The sequence below is a fragment of the Temnothorax nylanderi genome, unplaced genomic scaffold (genome assembly GCF_030848795.1).
Source record: "Temnothorax nylanderi isolate EJ_2023f unplaced genomic scaffold, tnyl_v1.0 TNYL_tig0402_pilon, whole genome shotgun sequence".
In the NCBI taxonomy this organism is placed as follows: domain Eukaryota; kingdom Metazoa; phylum Arthropoda; class Insecta; order Hymenoptera; family Formicidae; genus Temnothorax; species Temnothorax nylanderi.
The window spans coordinates 1-19555 of NW_027249464.1; the positions used below are offsets into that span (position 1 = coordinate 1).

A 19555-nucleotide genomic window follows, 5' to 3' on the forward strand; every position below is an offset into this window, starting at 1 on the left:
TATTATCTTTTCGTTCGAGTCACGACCTTTGAATGTCATCATGATCTGTGGTCCTTTTAAAATGTGATACATAATGCCCAGCTCACTTTCATCGGTAATAAGCTAATAATACCATATCAATAACTTCAATATATATATATATGTTTATTTATTTAGTAAAATGCATATATTAAGAGCGATTTCACTGATTTTAATGATTTTGACATATATTTATCAAAAATACTCTAATATTTAAGAAATTTAGCCATTGTTCGTTGTCTACTAAAGGTTTTTAACAATAAAAGTAGTCGTTCTCTTCGGTGCTTCGGACAATGTACATTCATGGATTTTCGACTTTGTATTAGAAAGTAAAAAGAAAGCGGGATACGTTGCAAATTATAATAAATTACGATTATTTATTTCGTTGATATTTTCAGATATATATTTGTCATATAGGAAAATAGCATCTACAAGTTTACGGTGATTAAAATCAAAATTCAGCTAAATACGTAATGAATTATTAATTCATACTCATTGTCAGTAAAGCATAATAATTATCATGTATTTGTTATGGTTTATTTATATCCTTAATATTTTTAATAAAACATTTACATGTATACATATATTTAAATAATATATGCTTAGATGAAGGAGCTTCGCTCTCTGTATTCTTCCTGAAAAAATTTTAACCTAACCCAAACTTAATTTTAGTTTCAAATTTGAAATAGGTTTAGATTAGGTTAGAACTTTTTCGAAGTGCAGGGAAAGGAAACTTCTCCTCCTCGTAAGCTTTACTCATTATAAAATGTATATTGCAAATAACGTAAATTCTCTGTACTCGATAAAGCTCGGTAAGTTATGGCATTCAACATACGTCTGTATGTTCAATTTATTTGTTATAACTTTTTAGTAAATAGATCGATTAACGACTAAAATCTTTTGCAAGTTAATAGAGTTACGTCTTTGACAACATATGTCAAGGTCATTAAAGTTTATTATTATAAACTCCCTTTTAAATGGCAGTAAATATCTTAGAATATTAGGTAGTACTATCACGTCTCGTTCGCTAATACACCTGTGACCACTTCTTCGGCAACATATGTCGGTTCAAGCCTCGGCATCAATCTTGAAATATTATTTATTATAAAGTACATTATGTATTATAAATAAATGTATAATTTTCTCTTCCAGGAATATCGCATTATATATTTTCACGAACCTAGGTTTCACTCCATTAAACATTCCCGTATAATAAGATAGGGACAAACTAAAGTCATATGAATTCCTTCGTATCCATGTACCTTAAAATATATTGATAATAATAAAATAATTGTAATAAGAAAGTGATAAAAATGACATAAAAACTATTTGCTTTACTCGATAATTGGATATTCTTACGCACTTTGAGTTCGGTGAAGAGACTCTCGTGGCATCCAATGGCGGCGAATTTTGTTGCAGAATAATCCGTACAATTGTAAATCCCTAAAAGTCCAGCGACGCTCGCTATCGTCACAATGTGACCATGATTATTTTTTCATCATATCTTTCAAGAATGACTTTGTAATCTGTGGAGAAATACTAAATAAATATATAATCGAAAGTTTTGTATAATAACCTTTATAAAAAACTTGAAAAACTCAAATTTCTTTAAATTAACACTCACCCAATAATGTGACAGAATATTCACTTTGAAAGTTTTTTCAATTTCGCAGTCGGGCATTTCATAAAAGTCTTCCCGTATACATATCCAGCATTATTTATTACAGACTCACCTATGGAAAAAATTGTTCACTTTTTACCTAAGATAATATTATATAGATAAATTTTCATATTTTATCTTATCAATTTTATAAAAAAATTATTTTTCAAGAAAAATTTAAACCATACATACATTAATTGCCAACGTATTTTTAATAATCGTAATAAGACATTGAAAGAATTGAAAATTACGTAAAGTTACAATAGTTACATTATATTAATTCTTTAGTCATGGCGTGCTTTGCTATAAAATGAAAATTGTCCGCTGTGTGCGAACCGATCACAAAGTCAGTCACTATAACACGATAATCAGGATCGCGTCAGTAACTCAAAGTTCTATACAAAACGTCTGCTCTTGTAATTAATTTACAATTAATTCAATATTTTTACATTACAATGTATAGGGGAGACCGGGGCTAAACCGCCAACGGGGTTGAACCGCCAAATCAAATATCTCGGAACCTGTATATTGTGCGAACTCGCTATTAACATTGTAAACGCTGCTTATGGTACCCATGTGACCAACGGAGTTTCGGCAGGTTACCTGCCGTGTTATGATTTTTACGAGGGCAAACGTGTTTTCGGAAGGTGAAAGTGAAATTTTCTGCGCGTGGAAATATTGTAATATCTGCAATAATGTTTGCTCTCCAAATCTCGAGGTACGTGATTATAAAGAGTAATGCATGCTGAACACGAATCCAGTGTAGTTTTTTTCATTATCGTTGATGTCTAATATTTCGTGGGCGATCAAACCTGAACTTATGTTTGGGGCTTATCCGCCAGTAAGCACCCGGGGCTGGTCCGCCAGTCTCGTCACTGTGGCGCGCCGGGCGCACGACTTCAGCTCACGGCGATTTCAGGTTAGGTTTCCCCTCGAGCGTGATTCTGTCTTCCCTTGCACGTGCGTCAGTTTGTGTGAGAGGGAAATGATACGCACGTATCGTCGCAAACAACGGGTGGTTTTGGCCGACCGAAAAGTGGCGGACCGTTGTTTTCGAGATCGCTCACGCTCACGGCACGTCGGCGAGGTACGGCGAGGCACTGGCACGGCTCTGAGATCCCGCGATTTCCGCGCGAGAGTTGACATGCCGGCGCGCGCTGTAGATCGTCCGCACTCCGGCCGCGATAAATCGTCGTTGTTGGTCGTTGTGTCAGTGACAGTCGCGCGTGCGACCGGCATCGTCCAGCGTTCGGCCGCCATCGTCTCGGCGTCATTGTCGCCGCCGTTGTAGTGGTGGTGGTGTCGGTGGTGGTCAGTCTCGTCGTCGGTCGTCGTCGTTGTCGTCGTCGTCGTGGTGGTCGTGGCCGTCGTCGTCGTGGTGGTCATGGCCGTCGTCGTCGTCGTCGTCGGCGCGTCGAGGATCGGCGCGAGGGACGCCGTCGAGTCGGTAAAATGGTCGCGCTCCACCGCGAGCTTTTCTAACCCCCCTGTCGCTATTTATCGCTCCCCCGCGAGAAAACGCGGCTTGGTTAGGTTGCTCGAGGGTCCGCGCTGATCCTATGGCACCGGAACGCCGTCACGCGTATTCCCCGTGGTTGCCCGCGTTGACAATGTAACGTGCCGTTGGGGAGTTTACGATTTGGTTAACCTCTGTATTCACGTGCCTAATTGTTTTATGGAATAGGTAAAACAATTATTTTTTAATAATGTTTTGCATAAAAATTTAAATAAATTTTTATATTTTTCTCTTAAAAAACAATTAGTAAAATGTATCCTATCATTTTTCAGGATTAGATGTACGTATATGTATTGAAAATGCAGGGTGGCGGATTAGCCCCGGGGGGTGGCGGTTCAACCCCTGCATTTTTGAGATTTCAATTTTTCCACCGTTGTCGTTTTTGCTCTATACCGGTTAAACAAAGCAACATAGATAAAATTTCCTATATAAATTTGTAGCTAAAGGTTCACTCTTTACAGTGGTATACCACATTTAACTAAAATTATTTATTTCTTGTTAAAAATCGGCACCGAAAAAAAACTGGCGGTTTAGCCCCGGTCCTCCCCTATTAGTAAAATAAATTAATACAACTACACTTACAATTTAATAATATTATATATATTATCTATATAAAATATTATATAAAATATGTCTATATATGTCCATACACTCCGTACTATGTTTTTTTCTCTTATATAATCTCTGTTTATATGTACAAAAAAATAATAAGAAAATAATTAAAAGGATAATTTTTGCATTGTTTTTTTTACAAAAAAATAAAGTTTGTGCAAATGTGAAAAATTTGCTCATATATAATTATATATAATTATATTTATATGTATTGTTACATTTATATATGATTATAAATAAACATATATAGGCAAATAAATGAAACAATGCAAAAACAATAAAAAAAACAATGCAAAAATTATACTTTTAATTATTTTTCCAATTCTTTTCTTATTATTTTTCTTGTAACATACGAACAGAGATTATACAAGAAAAAAAAACATATATGAACATATTTTATATAATATTATATGATTATATATATTTAGATATGTTTTTATATAAAAATTTTTTACCGGGCACGATCAGAAAATTTAAGAATATCTTTCAGTCAAGATACGTAAAGATATCTTGCGCATCAGCGCTCCAGAATTCTCTCTTTCTTTAAATTAACAGCTCGTCGACACGGATATTATAAGTCTTCAAAAAGATTAGACCAAAATTCCAGTATCTATTTTTCAAATCTTTAACTATTTCGATTCCACACAATTTATTATTTTACGCGAATGAAATAACACATTTACATTATATTTACTCTACAACGGTGCGTATATGTATAATAATGTGTGTCAGAAAGAGAAAGAGAGGGGGGGAAAGGAGAGAGGGAGAAATATGAATAGGTAAAGCAAAATTATTGTTTATTTCGATTGTTCATGCAGTTCTAGTATATATAACAATTTGCTGTTAATTAAAAAAAAAAGAGAATCCTGGAGCGCTGATACGCAAGATATCTTTACGTATCTTGACTGAAAAATATTCTTAAATTTTGTGGTACAGAATTCTCAAGTTTAATCAACATTTTACTCACATTTCCGACCTCAATCTGTACCACTTTTGCTGTATGATACACTTCCTCTTTGTCAGCTATATCGCAATAATACGTCCAACATTTTCCACCAATTTTTCTAATCTCCTCTGCAACTTCCGCAAGACCTGCGTTTACCATTTACGAATATATTTATGCTTATATACATACTTATCTTAAAATTTATTAGAAAGGAATTGAATCAAATGTGTTTAAATATACTGTAAAGATATACATATTATCTACATGTTTGTATATACATTTATACACATTTATACAAGAAAAATTATTAAACTTGCATTATGCGACTGTGTAACTGCGACAATAATACCTACTAGTTCAGAAGAGTCAGGTAACAAAAGAATAACAAGACAAAATTGACAGAATTAATAATGGATTATCATGCATAATTTGTTTCAGACGCAACATGGTAGCTATCATACTCGTAGGTACATTTTACGCGTGAAAACTAAACACTAATTTTTTTTGTTTTTTAGATGTAGTTAGCATTCGGATGATTCAGACATCTAGGTATATATACATATACATATGTGTAAGTGTGTAAGATTTTATTTAAAGAAAAAAATTATTATTTAGTTGGAATTATCTCTCACCGTTTTTATTGATATCCCAAACGACTACGTGTGCACCGAGTTTGGCAAATCTGATTGCAATTAACTTGCCGATTCCGCTAGCACCGCCCGTAACGAGAGCAATTTCACCCTTGATCGATTTTGCTCGATATCGGCGTGGAATTAGCGTTAGCACTACAGTCTTGGTGAAATAAACTATTGCCATGCCGATAAATAGCAATAAATCGTAAATCACATGCATGCCTTCCTTCAGATTCATCATTTTATGATCTAGTATTGCCGAAAAACATTGTAAATTATCGATTATTATTATTATCATCAATGTGTATTCTATAATAAGTGTATTTTGTCGAAATTATATATGATTATAAAATTATATGATTAATTAATAATACAAAATTGAGTTTATTATAATTGTTAAATATATGTATAAAGAAAGGCACAAATATATATATATATATATTATACATTAAACTCAATTATATATATATATATATATATGTATAACAGAATTAGAGCAGAAATACTCAAATATATATATATATAACAGAATTAGAGCAGAAAACGGGTTTAAATATTTTTATACATCTACGTTCCATTAGAAAATAATTATATATATATATATATATATATATATATATATATAATTATTTTCTAATAATATATATATATATATATATATATATATATTATATAATTAGATGTATAAAAATATTTAAATCCGTTTTCTGCTCTAATTCTGTTAGATATTGCAACTCAGTATATGCTTGAGCATTAGTATAGCTAGGAGAATATTATTAATCGGCAACCTGTTATGGCAACGATCAACATTAAAATCTTCAGATTCATAATTTAAAGTAAGGCTTTGTAACAGAATTCTATTCATAATTTTATATACAATGTGAGACAGAAAATATTTGAAAAATGATATACAGGGTGTTCGAAATAAAAGTATCCAGCCGAAAGGATGGAGTAGATTGGGTCAAACTGAAAAGAAAAGTCATGTACCATTTTGCAAAATTCGCAATACTTACTAAGAAATAATTTGAAAAAGATCGGCCAATCTACTCTAGTAGAAGCGCGCGGCGAGAAGAGACGTCCCAATTCCAAATATTTGCGAATTTTGCAAAATGGTACATGACTTTTCTCTTCAGTTTGACCCAATCTACTACATCGGCTATATAGATACTTTTATTTCGAACACCCTGTATATAATAATACATAAAACACATATCAAAATACGCATACATAAAAAAACCACGTTGTATAAAATTTTATAGATAGAATTCCATCCCGAAATTTGACATGAACTATTAGATCTAAAGTGAATTTTATATCTTTAATAATATTCGTTTATTATTGTTAACAGTATTTTTCTCCTGTAGTGATCCTTAATATTCGAATAACGGGTTAAAGACTTTAAACATTAATAAAATTTAAATGTTTATATCTGTATTATTTCGAAAATGCGAATTTACGATCTGTTTTATTAAAATTTTCACGTATCTCCCTATGCCAATTTACATGTCGTAATTTATGAAAATGTATTCAAGGATCATCAAGTCATAGCATTTTAGATAAATTCAGCGATGGCTGCTGACTGGTGAAAGCCAGTTAGCACGATGGAAAGTTGTACCTTTCATTCAAATCTTCTATGAAAACACAAAACACTAAATTCTTATTTGTAAATTAATTAAAAAATTGTATAAATTATTATAAAATACACTGTAGTTCATGTTATATATTGTAATATACTATGTTCCTTGATTTAGTTTCTATTTTATTCTGCTTCAAACTCTCTTCTTTTTTATGACAGAATGCTACTAATATATTTAATGTATATTTCTAAACTTTTTGCAATTAACCCTCCATAATGCATGAATAAAAAATGTGCCTAAATAGTACTAGTAGTAATTAAATAGCAAATATTGTTCTTTTATATATTATTCTTTAAGTATATACTTTGAATATATTTCAAATATAAATTTTTTAACTTTTTATTTTCTTTTTTGTTTATATGTACACATATAATTAAAAAAAAATTTTAATGTACTTTTTAAACAGACTTTTAAAATATATATATATATATATATATATATATATATATATATTTGAAATTCCTTTTAAAATATATTTAATCTAACAATCTCGCAATTGATTACCTTTTATTTGATGGAATGTGTAAGCATTCGATATTCGGTCCCTCAGTAATTCGCACAGCTTTGCGGAAATCACAGTTATAATAGTTTTATACAAAAAGTACAGAGAATACAAAAAATAGAAGTTCTGTGTCAAAGTTTCACCATATTCGTTTCAACTATAACTTTCTCGCACGGTCTTCAAAATAAATCAAGTGTGTCCTATGCTTCACAATCTGCACTAGGTGACCGGCAAATGTTGACTGTGGCTTCTAGTGCGCCCGAATTACCGAGTGCACTGTGGAAACGTCAGATCATGAAGTCTTGACTATAGTACAAGCGCGAAGCGATCCGTCAGGACTATGGGGACAAGAAAATAACTGGAGAGAGTGCAAGATTGCGGGAACGTAAGATTTTTAATAAGAGGAGGTATTCGCGAGTGAAACTAATAGTCGCAGGACGTCGCAGTTACTCTTTTAAATAAAATATACTTTTTACAAAATACATATCGTCTACATGTCATCTGTATAAAAACATCAACAATATTAGAAAAAATAGCATAGCAAAGAATTTCGCATATTGATGATCGTATATACAGGGTGTCCCATTTTAAATGCCCAAGGCAAATATCTAAAAAAATATGGAAGATACAAAAAAATGTTTCAGGCAAAAGTTACATGATTTGAAGGGGGCCTCATGATGAAAATATGGACTTGACCTTGAGTGACCTTTTCAAATCAATGTGATCGATGTTTTTTAATAGAACTTCCCTTTATTGCATATTCTTGTAGAATTTGTCAAGACGTTTTCAAAACACTATAATAAAGCTCTCTTTTGTTAAGAATTTTCTGAGATATTTCAAATTTTGTCATTTTAATTTTTAATATGAAATATGAAATATCTCGTAAAGTGTTCACTTTTTGATAACTTTACCTTGATACTTTTATACATAGAATAATGAAAGGAATCGATTATTGTAAGAAAAAAACAGAAAAAATTATTTGAAAATTTGATTGCATCTTGTAGACGCATTCAATTTTGCAAAATTGCAGATGTAAAAATATTATTATTCGCTTCCTTTCATTATTCTACGTATAAAAGTATGAAGGTAAAGTTGTAGAAAAGTGAATACTTCACCAGATATTTCATATTTTATATTAAAAATATTATAACAAAATTTTAAATATCTCAAGAAATTCTTAACGAAAGAAAGCTTTATTATAGTGTTTTGAAAACGTCTCGACGAGATCTACAACTTTTATCTCAAGGAAAAAACAAGTTCCATTTAAGAAAATATCGATCACATTGACCTGGCCTTGAAAAGGTCACTCAAGATCAAGTCCATATATTCATCATGTAACCCCCTTCAAACATGCAACTTTTGTCTAGAACATTTTTCCGTATCTTCCATATTTTTCGAGATATTTGCTTGGGGCATTTAAAATGGGACACCCTGTATATATAACGCACTTCAACGTCTCTTCTTTAAGTTTGTCCAGGCTACCTTACATAGATTACACTCCCTCTATTTATTTTTAATGACCAGTATAAGGATCATTAACGAGAGATCTATTCCTTTTGACAGAGAGAGAGAGAGAGAAAGAGAGAGAGACAGAGAGAGAGAGAGAGAGAGAGAGAGAGAGAGAGAGAGAGAGAGAGAGAGAGAGAGAGAGAGAGAGAGAGAGAGAGAGAGAGAGAGAGAGAGAGAGAGAGAGAGAGAGAGAGAGAGAGAGAGAGAGAGAGAGAGAGAGAGAGAGAGAGAGAGAGAGAGAGAGAGAGAGAGAGAGAGAGAGAGAGAGAGAGAGAGAGAGAGAGAGAGAGAGAGAGAGAGAGAGAGAGAGAGAGAGAGAGAGGGACTTTTTACAGTTACTCTCTCTGTACTTTCATCTTTCTCTGCTTAAAGCAGATCTATATATAAACTCGCTTTATTTTAAATACAGATAGTACAGTCAAGAAAGTAGCTAAAACGAATACGGTGAAACTTCGTTCCGGTACGTAACCTGTGATTACATTGTACATGATAACGGCAAATGTAGGTATACATTGCAAAATCTACGTTGCGACAAGTTCTCTAAATTGCACCTCCTTGTTTTTAGCATTGGACGGAAAAAATATAGTAGTCGATGACTGCATATTATATACTTTTTTAATTTTGATAAACTAAAACACAACAATATATTGCGCGCGTTATTTTTCATTTATTTTTTGCCAATATTAAAAAAAAAATTATTAATTCATATGCATTTATGTTGATAATGTAATCTTTTTTGTAACTTTGTCCACAAAATGAATTACTAGAAACTGTTAACTAAAATAACTTTTTATTTGTTGAATCTACTAAAAAGTATCTAAGAGAACAGTTATACTGCCATGCATTTTTTAATGAGAAATCAACATCGTCGATAATTTTTTAAATAAAACAATGTAATTTTTCTTACATATAACTCGTTTAGTCCAAATTTATTAACTTAACTTAATTAATCTAAATTTATTTTTATTGCGTTAACTAAAATTTTTATGTTCTAATACATTTATTATCTCTCCAGAGACATTGCATAAAGTTTTCGTCAACTAAACAATTTTGCCATTAAGTGACATTGCGTAAATTAGACGCTATAAACCTCCAGCAAATATTGCGTGGTACTAACCTTTCCCATAGAAAGTCGTTTGATTGCCTAAATCCTTGAACTGCGCGAAAAATTCATATTGGCAAATATCTTTGCTTTTCATTGCCAAATAATGATAGACCTCTCGCCTCCAGATTATACTTCAACATTGATTATACTGTAATATTGATCTTTGAACATGTAAACATATTTTATATTTGTTAAATAAAACTTGTTATTGTACGATTTTTTTTATGAAAGAAGATATATTATATTGTAAATAGAGTAAATAATTATTAAAGTGAATCTTAACAGAACGCATATGCGAAGTTTTGCGATCTTCTCATTGAGAGAAATGTAGGTAAATTGAAGGTGGAATGGAAACACTTCCCCACCTAAAACTGGTGAAAGGATGACGCTGCCAAACTGGGTCGCAACAATTGACTTGATGCACGAAGAGGAGAGAGAAATATAAGGGCGATATGCCATATATTAATGCCATAAAACGTTTTATGCGATATTATGTAAATAGTATCCCCAACAAAACATATACAAGATGTAGAAGAAGGAAACCTTCATCCATCCAATAATCAATTTTTCTCACGTGCTTGTTTCAATACAAATTATCTTTTTAAAAAAGTTAAAAAAAGGCGCCAAATACACAAGCAATATGTATGTTGTTAAATAACCCAAGTAGTAGTAGTAGCTTTAATTTTTCTTAATAAGATTATTATATCACAAAATTGCGTTACCTTATTCAACCCAAGTGATAGATATGTATTTTCCAAAAATATATACGAAATCTTTAAATTGCGCCAATTACAAAGAGACTATACGAGTATATATCGCTTTGAAAAATAATTGTTGTGCAACTACTTTTAAAAAATAAAACCCAAGTGGTATACATTTCTTTGTATTCCCATTATCAAGGATCTTTCTAACAAAATTATACTATTACAAAGAAATATTTTAATCACAAAGAATTAAAGAGGTAACAGTACATAATTAAAATATTTAATTAAAATAAAATAAATAAATTTTTATTGTAAAAAAACTTGGCACTGCATTTTTACTACCGTCACATTCTTCCCTAAATAAATGTTTATTGTTTTTTTTATTCAATCAAAATTTTTAGCACTTTATTAAATTTCGAAGTCTAGCCAGCGCCATATAAATACGATACATTTTTCAGAAAAATAGTGCCTACTGTCACACGTGCATATACATATATAGATACAGATTACTTTCTCGTTCTCTTTAACTTTTACAACTTAAGACAGCCGCAGCATATACGTACGTGTGCGATTTTGGATACACCTTAAGGTGTATTTTTAGAAAGAATTCTTTCTTAAAAATCTCGGCATTAGCTCCCTGCGGTCAATATAAACATGTTACCACTATCTGTCATCACTTTTTTTCTTGAGGTTATTATCCCTCGGGTGAAGGAAATTTAACGTGTGCCTCTTTCCCGGCAATACAACACAGCACTATCACTATCTGTCACTACCATTCTAGGTTATCTAGGTTATAACTGAGTGCGCTGAACGCAGAACGCACTGTTTGCACTGAGCACACACGTATGTATATCCTAAAGCCGATCCAGCCGCGTAACGATTATATCGAGATCTCAAAATCTCAGGTACTCGCAACTCCGTCGCGTCGCATAAAGATACACGGTCTCGCTTCGCGTGTACTTGGCGTGAGACACTACCGTGTCTCTTGATATCTTTCTTATTTCTATCCTGGCCGATAAGTCATAAGTCATACATATCGATCTGATTTATCTGCTGGATCGATAATAACGCGCGCACAGTTTATCATCAAAAGCGATATTAGCGCCGCATAGTGTCGAAAAAGTGAAAGAAACACGGCGACGACGATAACAACGACGTATCTTAATCAAAATATTTACATTTTGGACTTTGCATCGTAATATCTCCGCTCGTAGGGCACGTAGAGGAAAAATAAAAACACTTATAAATCGACTCCAAGCTATCGATTGAGCCTACTCAGAACTCGATCCGTTCAGTCATTATCGAGATCTCAAAATCTCGGGTACTTGCAACTCGTCGCGTCACGTAAAAGAGTCACGGTGCGGCCTCGCTTCGCGTGTACTTGGGGCGAGACACTACCGTGTCTCTTGATTTAAAGCGCCTATTTGTCCCGCATTATATGCGCATTTAATGCGTATTATGGCAGCGCATACTAAAAAGTGCACCTACGCTCATTGATCGAGAAGCCCAATCAGACAACCAGTGAACTCTGTACTATATTGGAATGCTCACTATGTTTAGAGGCCGGGCACGAAGAAAAAAGGGATAGGTTGCTCAGTGCCCAGATAGAGAAAGAGACGGACGTTGAGCAATCTATTTCTTTTTTTTCTTCGTGCCCTGCTTTTAAGCATTGCTGTGAGCATATTCCAGTACAGCTATCACAGAAGAAAAGAACATTCTTATTTAGAGAATATCTTTATTTTTGACATGTAAATCTTGAAATGAGATTACATAGCGCAAAACAAAGATAAATTACTCGCATTAAAGCATTATATATACAATTCAATAAAGAAAAAATATATTATTCAAAAATAATTGTTATTAATGATAATCCCGTGTGGGGTTGTTAGTCCCCCCATCGGGCGCCTCCTCAGGTGGCGGATCGAGGAACGCTCGCCGGCTTGCCGGAGGGTACCGGGAAAATAAAATACCCGGGGTGGGGACCAAAATTAACAATTAAATCATGACAATGAAGAAAACGCAACCGATAATTACCCCAAGTGGTAATCCGGGCATTGACCCGGGCAATCCACCCTCTTTATAGGCAGGTTCCACGGATTCTGGGGGGGGGGGGCAACTGTTGTCTTTTAACATAAACACTACAAATGTAGTAGTCACTGGCAATCAGGATTATGAAATTGAACCAAAAACTCAGAACGAAAAGTACTTATGGAGAGCCTGGAAACAGGCGGAAGATAGAATAAAGCAGCTTGAAGAAATGGTAAAAGTCTTACGGAAAGAGGAAGTCTCCAATCAAGCAAGGTACGAGACAGACGAGGAAGAACTGGAGAGGGAAACTGGTTGAAGTACACACAGAACAGCAGGCAGAAAGAAACGAAAGGCTAATTCATCGCCGGAAACTTCCCCCATACAGATGGAAAAATAACAGACAAAAATAACAACAAAAAAAGTATGCCTCCGCCAATTTTTGTGAGCGGAATTAAAAATGTTAATATGCTTAAAGAAATAATACTCCAAGGTGCCAAGAACGATATAAACTTTAAAATGCTTGCTAACAATGAAATTAAAATAAATACGACAGACGATTTTCGCGCTACTATTCAACTCCTCAAAATTGCTAAGTCACAAGAGAACCATAATCTGCATGACATAGATTACCACACATATCAATGTAAACAATCAAAACCTTACAAAATTGTGATAAGAGGTCTATATCCTTCGACTAATCCCACAGATATCAAAGAGGAACTAGCCAAAGCTGGACATGAGGCCATTCACATATCAAACGTTCTAATTAAAAAGAAAATAAATGCGTCACTGACTAAAATTGCCCTTTCATTATTCTACGTAGATTTGATTACTAAGACAAACAATAAAGATGTCTATGAACTAACTGACTTGCTATATTGCAAAATTAAAATAGAACCTCCGCGAATAAAAAAACAAATACCACAGTGCAAGAGGTGTCAAGGATTTGGACACACACAAAATTATTGTCATAGACAGGCCAAATGCGTGAAATGCGGTGACAATCACCTCTCTATAGAATGCAAAAAACCAAAGAAGGCAGTATGCAAATACCAACTGCGGTGGAGAGCACACAGCTAACTGGAAAGGATGTCCAGCATACAAAGACAAATTGGCATCTATTCATAAGTTTAAAACGTCAAAATTATTCGCCAAAGTAGTCAGCGAGAGCACTGCTCAGATTGCAGCGAAACACATTGAACAGCAGGCTGGAGCTGCGGATCCGACTATCAATGACATCTGGAATCTACTTCGAGATATACAGCAAAAATTCGCAGACACTGAACGCAGACTGGACACAATAGAAAAAAGAAACATTCACATGTCTTAAACCGCCGCCAGGAAGAACAAGAAATGACTAAAACATCATTTAGAATTGTTATTTGGAACGCTAATGGCTTGACGTTACGCTGCAGAGAACTTGAAACGTTTCTGGTGTACAATAATTTAAAGTTGACATCGCATTGATTTCGGAAACACACTTTACTAAAAAAAGTTACCTGCATGGATTCACTCTGTATTATACTACTCACCCAAGCGATAAAGCACATGCTGGCTCTGCGATCATTGACTACGTTTACACGGCCGGATTTACGCCGAAGTTATAACATCGATGTTATAACTACTGACGTTAGATGCCGTGTAAACGCTCTTGTACGACGAAGTTATTACATCGATGTAGCAACTCAAAGTCGTTTGGTAAAGAGGCTTAGAGTTACTACATCGACGTAAAAAGGACGTGTAAACGGTCGCACTGTAACGATGGCGATAATGCCAACCGTAAAAATTAAGCATTCAGCGAACTCTCAATTGTTTGCAGAGTACATGATTCCATAGTACAGAATTGTAAGATTTCGATTCGTGATAAGGTTTCCGGTCTATTGAATGTCGCGCCGTGCCTGTATAGGCTGTGAATGCTGTGATTGGTCGCTTGAGTTACGTGTAGGCGCCGTAGCGCTCTGCGCAGGAAAAAGCGTCCTGATTGGCGCGTTGCGAGGAAGAAGAGCGGTCGGACGATGACGACCGGCAGTCGTTGTACAGAACCCAACGAAGATAGTCGTTGTGGCTGACTCAGACGGAATAAAATACGATTCCCACACTACTCGAAATATCACTTATTAGTCTCTCCCTGATACCCATCCTTATCCTGACATTATCCCCGTGAAGTAACACTCGCGGTCAGTGCCGTCATCAATCGCGGTACGTCGAAGAAGAAAATATCTTCATTTTACAGAATACAGAAGGCAAAGAAAGTGAAAGAAATGGAAACCAAAAAGCGTGAAAGTTGGGAAACCGAGGAAACTCGATATTTTCTCAAATTAATGAGAGAACGGCAAGTCATGAAAAGTTTAGATGGAAAAAGGTTTCGGGCGGATGACATTTTCAAATATTTAGAATCGCCCATGAACGAAAAAGGTTATAATAAAGGTGCGATTTCACGATGACGCTCGACGCTGGATTCGAGCGTCAAATCTGGTCACGTGATTAGATTCAGAGGGACGCGAAATATAACCTAACCACTGGATTGGCTGAAATCTATCACGTGACCAGATTTGACGCTCGAATCCAGCGTCGAGCGTCATCGTGAAATCGCACCTTAAGACGTCAAAGCAAATGCAGACTAGATTTAGAACTCTGAGGTGTAAGTAAAAATATATTTTATGGGAAATAAATATATGTAACGTAGTTGATAATGCTTTTGATTTATTAAACGATAATTTCATATTGTAACGTTATTTCCAGTTCAATATAACAAAATCCGAAAACAAATAGGAAAAAGTGGATCTGGCAACTGCATGTCCTCATTTCCGTATGCCGAAGAAATATGAGCCAACTTTTGGATTACCGTCCCATTGCTATAGAGGATGTTGTAGACAGCACACCGCCATCACAAGATTTCTCTGGCAATGAGAGTAATGACACTAATGACAATAGTTGTAAGTGATTTTGTTACATACATAATTTTATGAAATTAAGAACCTAATGAGAGCATATATATAAGATAATATGAAAAAACTATTATATACTAGATTATTCAAGCGACAGAACCTATAAAGATGAACCAGATCCACGAGACGGTGCAGTTCCAGGATGTTCGTCGACATCAGACTGTAATTTGACAACAGTAGACTGCCTGTCACAAGAAGATTCATCAAGCAAATTGAATACCGTGGATCCAAGTAGGGTTAAGAGCGCTGTTCCTGCAAAAAGACGTAAAGTGAGCAGATCAAATGAAGCTATCACTTTAAGATACGCGGACAAATTAAAAGAAAATTATGAAGAAATTCAAAGCAAGATTATGACAGAGAATCGATGCTTCATTGAACGGTTAATGAAATCTGAACAAAAGTTAGAAAAAGAAATAATTAACGATATGCTGGAAGGCCAAAAAAGTACATTGAAAGAAACAACTAATTAATTAATAACTGGCTTGCAAAATATTTTCGCTCCTAAGGTCCCGTCTCAGCAGTCGACATTTTCAGTTCCTACAGTGAACCCAATCGCTCAAAGCCCTTTTGTAATCTCTCCAGTTCATTATTCCTCTCAATTTTCACCATCTAATCTTGATTCGTAAGCTTTTCGTTCTTCTACAAGTCCTTTTCCTAAAGTATTATTAAATTTAAAAAGTCCAGCTCCGGAGAAAGCCACAGCTGCAAGTGTCCAACAAAGTATTACTGTTTGGCGCTCGCCCCCTGTACATAGCTGTACATATTAGTGTTAATCGTTAATTCGTCCGCAATAGCATTAGCGATCATTCGCGTTACAGTAATTTGTCGCGTTCGTGATTCGACGGTAAAGTCGCGCCGTCGATAAATAGATCCCGCGTTGGTGACTCGCGCGAAACGTTGGCGGATCGCGATCTAAGTCAATATTCGCGCGACTCACCCGACTCGTGCTGCCCGCCCGCGGGTGGCATCCCCAATTATTGGAACAAATACTCGCTCGCGCCGGTTCTCAACAGGAGCGCGACGCGAGCAGGACACTCTCGTTTCGGAAGTCGTCGAGTCAACACACTTTTGGAAGTGATCGAATCTGTACTGGATTCTGTACCGATTCACCGAGCACCGCGCGCCGTGACTCGCTCTGCTTGCTACTGTTATGTGCATTTTGCTTGCCTGCCTCTTCTGCGTGCCTTTCTTGCCTGCCGCCTGCTTCTACCCTTGCCTGCCGTACATCTTCCCGCCACACGGAGGGTTTGCCAGCCTACGGGAGACGGACGACTCGAGTACACACCCGAGAGGGCACCGGGCAACGAAACGGTGAGTCGCTTTTGCTTGCATACTACTCGCTGCACGTACTTTATCGTTCACTCGCGTTGCGGGGACCGAGACACACCCCCGCTGGTCCTTCGAGTCTCGTTCAATCGCGAATCCGGGGATCGCTCTACCGCCCCCCGAGCAATTACTGTAAAGAAATATTCACAAGCTGAAAAGTCTAGTCCCGCTCAATCATTACTCAACGTAACGTTGCAAGACTCGCAGAATTTAAAATGTTTGGGTACTCAGGATCCATTACAATTTCAAGATACTCAGAACTCTGATAAAATTTAAAAATTGTTTAGTGTCATCAAACTTTATTTGCACTTTAATTTTTTTAAGTTTATATGTACCGTAAACCAAGTGTAATTATTAATTCAACTTAAGTATTACATTAAATATTAATTTTTAATATGCAATTAAAATAAATACATAATATATTTGGTATTTGGGCATTTGGTTAAAAGCTAAAAGCTAAAAAAAGTTGAAAGCTAAAATTTTGTTCAAATTTTTAACATTTCTTGCTTACTTAAAACAAATGTATGGAAACATAAATATTAAATAAAAAAATAAATAGCATACTACGAAAACTAATGATTACTAATATCACAGTATAATACTGTGCTAATATTTCATTTATATTTTAAAAGGAAGTTACACATTTTTTATTTTTTATTGATTCTAGATAATGTTATTGGCGGGACAACCTTTAACATAATATCTGAACAAATTTCGAAACATCTGAGATAGACTAAATATAAATTATTATTATTATGAAATGTAATATTTTGCTTTTATTTTTCGCATTTAATTCAAATTTAAACGCCATTCCCGTATAAACTGAGAATCATATATAATTTTTTTGTGATGTTAAAAATTATTTTGTTACCTACTTATCTTTCTTTTTTTGTAATATATTTTATATTAAGTTGTACTGACTGTACTCTGTGATTATTATAATAAGTTGTACTGATTGTACCTGTATGGTTAGTATAATAAAAATATAATTATAAAATATAATTATTGAAATTAATTTTCTTTAATTACTTTCCAATTGGGGATGGTTTTATGAAAGTTTGCACAAGGGCGGCTCATTCCCACACGGCGGCCCTAAATACCGATAACATATATAAAGAAACATTATACATTTTTTAAATAAATACTTTATTATATTATAATTTGTGCTATAAGACAGGCAGTGAAAAAATAACTCATGAAGAGTGTACAGGTTATTTTTATATTATATATTGTTTATGTTACAAATGTTCTTCGGAGTTCAAAATTTTCAGCCAAATAATTTTTTAGGGTATCCCTTAGCTGACTGGCAATAAAGTTATCCAAGTTACGAGCTCTTGTTGGTTCTGGTTGTTGAATTTCGACTTGTACGTCTGTTATTGCATGCTCCCACGCAGGTAAAAATGTTTCTTTTCGCGTCTCGACTATGTTATGTAAAATGCAGACAGCTGATATTATATTTGGTACGTAAGTATAGTGTACGTCAATTTGTTTAAGTACTCGTCGCCAACGAGCTTTCAGTCTTCCAAAAGCTATGTCAACACATACGCGGGCAGAATTTAGATATACATTAAAGGATTATTTCTCAGGAGTAAGACGAGCACTCTTAGTGTATCCTTTGATGAGCCATTCCAGTAACGGATAAGCAGGATCTCCTATTATAAGATAAGGCACTGACACATTTAATACCGTTTTCGTTCCCTAAAATATAAGTTTTACGTAAATTTCAGGAAATTATAATATCAACTTTAGTAAAGAATAAAACATTTTTTACCAACTTTGGGAATTAATAAATTATAGTTCTTGTACAATTTTGAAGTCTGAAAAACTGCAGCATCATGACATGATCCTGGTGAACCACAGTAAATATTACGAAACCTGGAAAATGATGGCGTTAATCAATCATTCTATTAAAGACAAAAACAGTGGAATGAACAAATGATATACTTGCACATACCTATAGTTGTTATCTACAACCGCTTGCAATATCATAGAGGGCCATCCTTTTCGATTAATGTAATCTCTATATCCATTACTAGGAGGAAGAATAGGGATATGCGTCCCATCAATTGCTCCAATTAATTGTGGAATATGCGTTTTCTTCTCAAAAGCCGCAGCTATTTTATAGCACTCATCATTGTCAGGCATGGTTATGCACACGAGCTCATTAGTTCTGTATTAATTGCATCAATTACTCTATGAATACACTTCCACACGGTTGCCTTATGAATCCCAAAATTATTTCGAACTATGCGATATTCACAACAGCTAGATAAGAAATACAGACAAACAGCGACCTGCTTTTCCACTGATACTGGTTCTCGGGTTCCTATCTGGTTTAAACTTGGAGCGAGTGCTTCTCGTAATTGATCGCATAACCAGAGAAAAGTTGCTTTCGTCATCCGAAATGTTTCT

At 34.6% G+C, this 19555-nt stretch overlaps 2 pseudogenes; one reads left to right on the top strand and one right to left on the bottom strand.

The window, feature by feature from the left end:
- Positions 1–23: 23 nt before the first annotated feature.
- On the bottom strand, positions 24–7648 carry LOC139782298 (estradiol 17-beta-dehydrogenase 11-like; annotated as a pseudogene).
- A 5264-nt stretch (positions 7649–12912) lies between these two features.
- LOC139782295 (uncharacterized) lies at positions 12913–17474 on the top strand (annotated as a pseudogene).
- The last annotated feature ends 2081 nt before the right edge of the window (positions 17475–19555 follow it).